The 9,430-nt window shown below is 40.9% G+C and overlaps 1 pseudogene; it reads left to right on the top strand.

Moving 5' to 3' along the window:
* Positions 1–239: 239 nt before the first annotated feature.
* LOC148522672 (uncharacterized) overlaps positions 240–9,430 on the top strand; it is a 48,473-nt pseudogene continuing 39,282 nt past the window's right edge.

Here is a 9,430-nt window from a genome sequence, read left to right as displayed (position 1 = left end):
ATTACTATAAAAGTCGTTTAACTCAGTAAACATTTATGCTTCTAAATATAATCTTTTTTTTTGCAGGACAAATAATGAGCAGGATCCCTATGAAGACTATTTGATAAAGGGACATTGTTCTCTGATCAAGCCAACTAAAGACGCTATTTCTTCTTATACCTCTAAAGGATTTCCCAAATCTATTCTCATTTTCTGAATAAGAGAAACCTTTTCTGACTAATTTGTTTCTCATCTAATATATGATGAGTCTCACTGGAGATAAACCGCATCTGTGCTCTGAGTGTGACAAAAGCTTTACATATAAATCACAGCTTATCACACATCAGAGGAGTCACACAGGAGAGAAACCATTTACATGTTCTGAATGCAGCAAGTGTTTTTACAAGAAGTCACATCTTGTTCTACATCAGAGGAGTCACACAGGAGAGAAGCTATATACATGTTCTGAATGCAGCAAGTTTTTTTCCCTTAAGTCATCTCTTGTTAGACATCAAAGGAGTCACACAGGAGATAAGCAATATACATGTTCTGAATGCAGCAAATGCTTTTCCTGTAGGTCAGAGCTGGTTATACATCAGAGAAGTCACACAGGAGAGAAACCATTTACATGTTCTGAATGCAGCAAATGTTGTTTCCAAAAGTCAGAGCTTGTTAGACATCATAGGAGTCACACAGGAGAGAAACCTTTTAAATGTTCTGAATGTAGTAAATTTTTTTTCCACAAGTCAAATCTGGTTAGACATCAAAGGATTCACACAGGAGAGAAACCTTTTAAATGTTCTGAATGTAACAAATGTTTTTTCCGTAAGTCACAACTTGTTACACATCAGATGATTCACACAGGAGAGAAACCATTTACATGTTCTGAATGTAGCAAATGTTTTTGCAGTAAGTTATATCTTGTTACACATCAAATGATTCACACAGGAGAGACACCTTTTAAATGTTCTGAATGTAGTAAATGTTTTTTCCACAAGTCAAATCTTGTTAGACATCAGAGGAGTCACACAGGAGAGAAACCATATAAATGTTTTGAATGTCACAACTGCTTTAGTCATAAAATAACACTTATTAATCACATGAGGAGTCACTCTAAGGCCTTGAATGTATAATGTATTTCTTATGTAAATTATATTGCATCACATCAATACATTTACAAGCGAGGACATTTTTATATTCTGAATGTGACAAGTGTTTTATATAAATCAATCTTGTTAAAGACTAAATAGGATAATTATCTAATTCTTATCCTCTGCACCAGTGTAATGTAATAAACAATGTGTATGGTGAAACCCCCAAAATTGTCTGAAATTATTTTTTATTTGAAAATTACAATTTTACTATAATGGCATAAAGAAGTACCAGTGGCATCACTAGGGATTGAACCAAGTGACACCATCTGAGAGGGTGACACCAAGGAGCAGTGCAATTTGTGCAAATGATCGTGTCATCCACACTGTACCCAGAGAGGCTGAGGGCTGCCTAGGCAAGACCCCAGTATGATGTGAATGGGGACATAACACACAGTCATGCCCCATAATGTCATACAAATGGGAGTTTTGCTCTGTGAACATAAGGCCATGCCCACTTCAGCAAGCGCACATGCCTTGAGCCTGCCCAGAAATAGATACAGGGGTGTCAGGCTGGAATAGGTGCACTGGGCGGTGCTATTAATAACAGCTAATACAATAGCTACAACAACCAAGATAAATCATATTCTAGGTGTAGTGCACTGGTTTAATATATAACTTATTGTATGTTCAAAAAGGAAGATTATCCAATTTATAAAATATCAGTGAAATATAAAATATAGAAAGGAAAGTGACAAATAGGTATATAAATGTGATAGAAAATCATTGGGGCTGGGGCAAGTGATGATTATGCAGCTGATCTATATAATATACAGCTGCTCTGCTCATGCAGGGACTGAGACTAGATGAGGAAAGACCACTATGTCCAGTAAAGATTTCCAGCAGCTCATCTCAGTACTGGGATTTCTGCTTTGTGGTTGATTCAGTTACATGTGACTCTTTTTTCCACAAGTAAGTGCAGCTATATGCCTCACTCACAGTAACATAGGACTCATTAATTTTTATTTGCAGACACTCAGGCCTTTGTAGAAAAATCCAAGAGTCCAGGGTGAGATTGGGCTGCAACGGGGGTGTTGTGGGTAAGCTGATAGAGATTACATGCTGTTGTAATTGTAGTTCACAAACCTCACGTCTAATTGAATTGGCCCTATGAAATTTGTGTTCTGGATATTTCTATAGGAACCTTACATGCTGCCCTGTATCACCCTACAGGTTTCCTCTCTGATATCTCTTATCCCTCCTTATTATTTCCCTCATACCTTCCTATTGCTGTCTTACTGTACCTTCCTTCTACTGTATTATGAGAATTCTGCATTATATTGTAAAGTGGTGCATCTAAGCCACTGGTTCCCTGTATCCCATAACAGCATATAAAATAAATAATAATAATAATAATAATAATAATAATAATTTTATTTATATAGCGCTTTTCTCCGAAAGAGCTCAAAGTGCTTTACATTTGCCTTTACAGTACAAAACACAAAATAAGCTTAAACAAGGGACATTAGTGAAATGCTTGGGTGAAGAGGTAAGTCTTGAGTCTATTTTTGAAGGATTCTAGAGTGGAGGCCTCTCAAACTGTGTGGGGAAGTGAGTTCCATAAGGTTGGATCCCCAAAACTGAAAGCTCAACCCACAGACAAATTCCAGGAGATTCTAGGTCCTGTTAATAGCCCTTCATCAATCGATCGCAGTACACATGTGGGACAGTACGGAATCAGAAGCTAATTTAGGTACCTTTGTTCCATGGTCATGTAGGGCTTTGTAAATTAGTAATCCAATCTTGAAAACAATTCGTCATCTGACAGGCAGCCAGTGAAGGGAGTAGAGAGTGGGTGTTATGTGGCTGGAACAGGGCTGGTTGGCTAATAGCCTGACAGCTGCATTTTGTACCATCTGCAAGTGGTGCAATTATTTGGCTTGGAGTCCAAGGTAGAGGGCGTTGCAGTAGTCTAGGTAGGATGATATAAATGCATGTATGACTTTAGGCATATCTTCTGAGGGAATTAAGTGCTTGATTCTGGCAATGTTCCTCAGATGAAAAAATATCATGGGCAGACAGGCGGGTTTCCAGTTGCATTGCCACTACTTTCTCAATGACCTTTCAAAGAAAAGGAAGGTTTGATACTGGTCTATAGTTGGTCATGCAGTCGGGGTCTAAATTAGGTTTTTTAAGAAGTGGTCTAACAATTGCTTCCTTTAGTGTTTCTGGAAAAATGCCTGTTTGCAAAGAGCATTGAATTATTTTTGCAAATACAGGGCCAATCATGTCCCTACACCCTAAAAGTAACTGAGTTGAGGCAGGGTCCAGATCACAGGTGGTGGGCCGCAACATTCTGATAATTCTGGCAATGTCTTTTACATCCATTATGTCAAAGCTGTTCCAGGGAGACAGGTGGCTTACCTTTGCAGGCTTGGTAATTTTGCAATCCTTTGATGGCACTGTGGGGATTCCAGCCCAGATGGAGGATACTTTATCTGCAAAGAATTTTGCAAACTCATTGCATCTGGACTGGGAGAGGGTTTCATCAAGCTGAAGGCATGCTGGTTTGCAAAGCATCCCCATTGTATGGAAAAGCTGAGCTGGCCCTTTGTTTGCTGCCTTGGTGTCATTTGAAAGGAACTCTGTTTTCTTATGGGTGATTGTTGATTGATATTCTCTAAAATGGTTGATTAGTGTTAACTTATCCTTTACCAGGTTAGTCTTCCTCCATCGTCTTTCAAGTCTATGCCCCCTTTTCTTGAGTTCACTAAGACTATTGTCAAACCATGGGGCTTGACAGTGTGGTATGTGGGGTTGTATATGCACAGGGGTGATAATATCCATTGCAACTGTCACATCTCTGTTATAGTAATTGACTAGAGAACAAGGATTTTCACAGGCCCCCATTACCACAGAAAGATCCAGGTTTGCTGCAAGAGCTTGGGGGGTCATGCCCCTCCTTGGACGTTACCTTGTCAACTCCATGGGTAAAGTTCTATTTTGAGGGGTTGCAACTGAGAAGTGATTTGAGTGGTGGTCTGACCACGTGACTTGGTTTATATTTAGGTCAGAGACTTCTTATCCAATCTGGAAGACAAGATCAAGAGTGTGACCACTTATATGAGTAGCTGAAGGAATGACTTGGGCCCAGAGCATTCATTGTGCACAGGAGATCTTGGCCAAGGTGAGAGAGCTCATCATCAACCCATGCACTGAAATCCCCAAGGATCAGCCATCTTTGATGCTCCAGAACTAGTCCAGCAACAATATCTACAGATTCTTGTAGAAATATATTTACATCTCCAGGGGAGCGGTACATAAGAAGTACTCTGAATCCTAAGTCTGTAGAATTATGAGCAGCAATGCACTCAAATGAGTGAGTAATTTCCATTGGGTGGACCCTAAGTTTAAGTTATTTTTTAAAGCAGATTGCCACTCCCCCTCCCCTGCAGTTAAGTCTTGGGTTGTGAATGACATAGTAATTTGTTGGAACTGCAGCTTCCAAAATAGGAGCTGCAGTTATGTCTAGCCAAGTCTCTGTAATACAGGCAAGATCTGTAGATTCAATAAGGTCAGCAATTGTAGCAGTCTTGTTTCTTATAGATCTGACATTACAAAGGATGGACCTGATTGGGCATACTAGAGGGCCTGTAGTTTTCTTTATATTGAGTGTGGGGGATCTGGGGATGTCAGTCACAGAGCGAGAGTTTACAGGTCTGTTCTTCCAATCACAGGGCAGTTTTATAGGTACCACTTCTATTTGTCTCCTATTTGAAACTGGTGAGCCTGAAGGCTAGCAACTTACAAGGTTACAGCAGATAAGAGACTTTCGTCCTCGCTTCCCACGACTGCCCCATTGAGTTTTTTTGAAAATGCCAAGGGATATAAAAATGGAAGCCTGTGCTGGATCAATAAAAACTGCTGCTCATGGTAGGCGGAGTGAAAGCATAAAGCTGGATCTGTAAAAATACATTGGGTCATCGATGAGAGAGCATGGATTGCATTTGATGATGAGAGAAGATCAAACAGTTTTATTTTTCAGTTTTCTCAACTCTGTGTGTGATCCAGAAGTTATAATGGGATTCATGAGCAGTCTACTTTACTTTGGGTATTTCTATGTCCAGTTGCTTCTCTCTTGTACAAAAGGTATTTAGTCACACTTAAAAATTATTCCTGGGCAAAGCAGGCTTGTGCAAAGGTGTTAAAAGCCATTCCTATTGTATAGGTGTGAAAATCCCAGTGAGAGACTCCTTTTGAAGTAGATATTCTGTGCAAGGGTAAAGATAACATGTCTCCAGGGAAGAAGAAAAAAAACAGGTTCCTGTGTTTTAAAATGACCAGACCTCTGGATTTCAGAGACTGTGGATGCTGTATTTTAGATTATTAATGCAAGAAATCACTTATTTGCTGAGAAGAGAACAGAGGTGAAAGATGTCTTAGGGGGAGCTGGAGCCAAAAATAATTTGTGTTCCACAGTACCTTGCTCTGGGGTGTCCACTGCAGAGGTAATGCCATTCTGAGTTCAAGTGGAAAAGGTAGAGGTTTCAATCCAATCCAATGTGAATCTCAGTGCAGGAATGCAATCCGTTGATTTTGGAGTGATGTCCATGTAGTGCAGTACAAGTTAAAGGTAAGTCCTTGGATATTTCTTGTGCTTCTGATGTCACTTTTGTAGAATTTAAGCTGTTTTATGGAGATGTTCAGGTGCATGTACAAGGTGAGGCAGCCATCTTGTTTGCCTGGTAATATGTCTAGGCAGGATCAGAGGTATAGGCAGGTTCAGAGGTATAGGCAGGATCAGAGGTATAGGCTGGATCAGAGGTATAGGCAGGATCAAAGGTTACCCTATAACTGAAGCCTAAAGAGAAAACAGGGTTTCCCAGACCCTTAATTGCAAATAGATATAAAAAGAAGGATTCTCTGGTGCTTTTATATAATTGACACTAGGTACACTGCTGATTGAGGGGAGGAGAGTCTAAATGGATCAGCTCTAATGGTGTGGGGGAGGGTGGCCAAATGCATTAGAAGTTATTATGGTCCAATAAAATATAATATAGATTTACACATACAGTATTTTGATATGTACATATATATAAAGAGAGAGAGAGAGAGATAGAAAGTGCTTAAAGTGGTCATAGAGAAGTGGTGGAACTCACTGCCCCACTCATTGCAATGTCAAAAAACAGGCAGCATGCACAAAAAAAAGAGTGTGGTCTCATAAGAAAGGGGTGTGGTCACATAATAGTATTCCCGATACAAATTACGCCACACAGTAGCACATTCTTGAATCACATTACACCACATAGTAGTGTCTCTTATTCATATATGACACACAGCAGTGCCCCTTTTATGCAATGCCCATATTTGTGCCCCTTATACACAAAGCCCACAGTAGTATAATCCCTTATACAAAGCCCACAGTAGTAGTGTCACTTATACAATGCCCATAGCAGTAGTGCCCCTTACTTATAATGCCCACTGTAGTGGTGCTCCTTACACATAATGTCCACTCTAGTGGTGCCCCTTATGCAGTGCCCCCTGTAGTGGTAGTGCCCCTTATGCAGGGCCCACAGTAGTTGTAGTGCCCATTATGAAGTGCCCACAGTGGTAGTGCCCCTTATGCAGAGCTCCCTTTTGCAGTGCCCCAAGGAGTGGTGCCTTTTATGCATTACCCCTATGAAATGCCCCATTAGTTATCCACCTGTAATAGTGCCCCCAATAGTAGTGACCCTTGTAGAAATGCCCCCTATAGTAGTGCTGCCTGAGTAGTGCCTCCAATAGTAATGCCCCCAGTAGTAGTGCCCCTAGGAGTACACTCCAAGTAATGCCCCAATAGTAATGTCCCCTGTGTATTGCCCCCAATACTAGTGCCCCCTGAGTAATGCCCCCAGTTGTATTGCCTGCTGTAGTAATGTCCCCTATTGGGAAGCCACATACACAACAAAAAAAATACTTATCTTAAGACCTGCTCCTCAGTCTAAATTATAGGAGAGACGTCATGACATCTCTCCCATAGTGCACTGCACACAGCGGTACCCAGAGGCCAAACCACATGAGTGAGCTCCAGTCTTCTGCTGCCACTGGCACTGCGGGGAAGAAGCCGGGTGCCGGCTGGTAAAAAAATCATAGTGGGTGGCTAGCAAATGAAGCCTCCCTGCATCACCAGGGTTAGGTCGCTCAGGGGAGGAGAAAATGGTTCCTTCTCCTAAAAGAAGTGACAAAACACAGTTCTGCTGCATTCCAGGCTACTTTAATCCCAGTATATACAGTGCATCTGGAAAGTATTCACTGCACTTCACTTTTTCCACATTTTGTTATGTTACAGCCTTATTCTAAAATGGAATAAATAAATTTTTGTCCTCAAAATTCTACACACAATACCCCATAATGACTATGTATAAAAAGTTGTTTTGAGATTTCTTCAAATGTAATTAAAAAAATGAAATTACATGTACATAAGTATTCACAGCCTTTGCTAAATACTTTGTGGATGCACCTTTGGCAGCAATTACAGCCGCAAGTATTTTTGAATATGATGCCACAAGCTTGGCACACCAATCTTTGGGCAGTTTCACCCATTCCTCTTTGCAGCATCTCTCTAGATCCATCAGGTTGGATGGGAAGCGTCATTTTCAGATCTCTCCAGATATGTTCAATCAGATTTAAGTCTGGGCTCTGGCTTTGCCACTCAAGGACATTCACAGAGTTGTCCTGAAGCCACTCCTTTGATATCTTGGCTTTGTGCTTAGGGTCATTGTCCTGCTGAAAGATGAACTGTCGCCCCAGTCTGAGATCAAGCGTGTTCTGGAGCTGGTTTTCATTGAGGATATCTCTGTACATTGGTGCATTCAACTTTTCCTCTATGCTGACTAGTCTCCCAGTTCCTGCCACTGAAAAACATCCCCACAGCATGATGCTGCCACCACCATGCTTCACTGTAGGGATGGTATTGACCTGGTGATGAGCGGTGCTTGGTTTCCTCCAAACATAATGTCTGGCATTCACGCTAAATAGTTCAATCTTTGTCTCATCAGACCAGAATAGAATTTTGTTTCTCATGGTCTAAGAGTCCTTCAGGTGCATTTTAGCAAACTCTAGGAGGGCTGCCATGTGCTTTTTACTAAGGAGTGGCTTCCATCTGGTGACACTACCATACAGGCCTGATTGGTGGATTGCTGCAGAGATGGTTGTCCTTCTGGATGGTTCTCCTCACTCCATTGAGGAATGCTATAGCTCTGACAGAGTGACTATCGGGTTCTTGGTCACCTTCCTGACTAGGGCCCTTTACCCTAATTGCTCAGTTTAGATGACATGCCAACTCTAGGAAGAGTCTTGGTGGTTTTGAACTTCTTCCATTTATGGATGATGGAGGCCACTATGCTCATTGGGACCTTCAAAGCAGCAGATATTTTTTGTACCCTTCCCCAGATTTGTGCCTCAAGACAATCCTGTCTCGGAGGCCTACAGACAAATCCTTGGACTTCATGCTTGGTTTGTGCTCTGACATGCACTGTTAAGTGTGGGACCTTATGTAGACAGGTGTATGATTTTCAAAATCATGTCCAATCAATTTAATTTACCACAGGTTGACTCCAATAAAGCTGTAGTAACATCTCAAGGATGGTCAGTGGAAACAGGATGCACCTGAGCTCAATTTTGAGCTTCATGGCAAAGGCTGTAAATACTTATGTACATGTGATTTCTTAGTTTTGTATATGTAATAAATTTGCAAAAATGGTAAAAAAACTTTACACATTGTCATTATGGGGTATTGTGTGAAGAATTTTGAGGACAAATATGAATTTATTCCATTTTGGAATAAGGTTGTAACATAACAAAATTGCAAAAATGTTCTGGATGCACTGTGTGTGTATGTGTACATATATATATATATACAGGGTCAGAAATCCACTGCACTCGCCACTCCCAGATTTGGGGTGCAAACCTGCACTCGCCATTCCCAGGACTGGGGTGCAAGTGGCCTGTGACCACATTGCTTAAATAAATAAAATCAGAAAACCCAGCACTCACCATGTTTAAACACTCACAATGAGGTGTAAATAAATACATAAATAAATAATGGGGATTTGGTTCATGGATTGATCAATGCATTTAAGCCCGCAGCCCACATCAAGGGACCACACTTCTCTGCAGGTCCTACACTATCCGTCACACTGATGGAAACCTGGTAGCTGCTATCACATAGTTTAAACTGAAATTTTTTTACCTGGTTTAAAGCTCACCTGCCAGCTAATGGCTTTTAAAGGTAAGGCAGTCACCTGACATAGCTTCTATCATACTACCAAAAAGACAGCTGACACAGGTTAATATAAACGAGTTTGCACATGGGGTGAATG

The sequence above is a fragment of the Taudactylus pleione genome, unplaced genomic scaffold, assembly GCF_031769625.1.
Source record: "Taudactylus pleione unplaced genomic scaffold, aTauple2 ptg000145l, whole genome shotgun sequence".
Taxonomy (NCBI): Eukaryota; Metazoa; Chordata; class Amphibia; order Anura; family Myobatrachidae; genus Taudactylus; species Taudactylus pleione.
The sequence above is the reverse complement of the archived record's forward strand: the minus strand, read 5'-3'. Positions and strand labels throughout refer to the sequence as shown.